This window comes from Buceros rhinoceros, unplaced genomic scaffold, assembly GCF_000710305.1.
Source record: "Buceros rhinoceros silvestris isolate BGI_N320 unplaced genomic scaffold, ASM71030v1 scaffold11384, whole genome shotgun sequence".
Lineage (NCBI taxonomy): Eukaryota > Metazoa > Chordata > Aves > Bucerotiformes > Bucerotidae > Buceros > Buceros rhinoceros.
The window spans coordinates 17,331-18,061 of NW_010408828.1; positions in this window are offsets into that span (position 1 = coordinate 17,331).

Genomic DNA, 731 nt, shown 5'->3' on the forward strand with positions numbered 1-731 from the left:
CTGCTGAACTCAAGAATGTGAATAATGGGATTTTTATTCTCTAGGTAAACACAAGGTATCTATGACTGAAGAAAAATAAAGATAAATGAGAAAATTTTGTCGATGGAAATTCACTCTGGATGTGGTTTATTCTACATCAAATCAGTTTAAGAACTTCAATATTTTCTTATATTAAAACCACGATTTCGAACTAAAGGCAGCAAATAACAGAAATCATGAATCTGAGGCACTATTCAGTCTAATAAGAAATAAGAAAACAGACACTTTATCCCGACTCCTCTATTCAGACATGTCTTGCTCAAGCTTGCCGGTTTTAAACCAATCACTTTCCTCAACTACCGAGAAATACTAAAAGTGTACTCTGCAACCTGGATAAAGTGCATGCAGAATAATTTACCTCTTAATCCTGAGAACCCAGAGTCAAAGCAATGAGGCAGGTTCCCTTAAACTCCCTCTTCAGAGGGCAAAGGGAAATGCGTGAGCCTGTCAGCATCCCAAAAGTCCTTCCCCAGCCTGCAATGAACAAAAATGAGACCGATGGGTCGTTTTGTAGAGATTCCACAGTTCCACCTACCCCAGTAAATTCAGATAGTGCCTGGGAACAGTCCTGGGCACAGAAATGCACGTTAAATTAAGTGATGCTGGCAAAGGTTCTTGGCCATGCCAGCGAGCACAGCTGGGGAGGCTGGCACAGGCCTGGGTCATGCTACCTACGTCCACCTTGTGGCCGG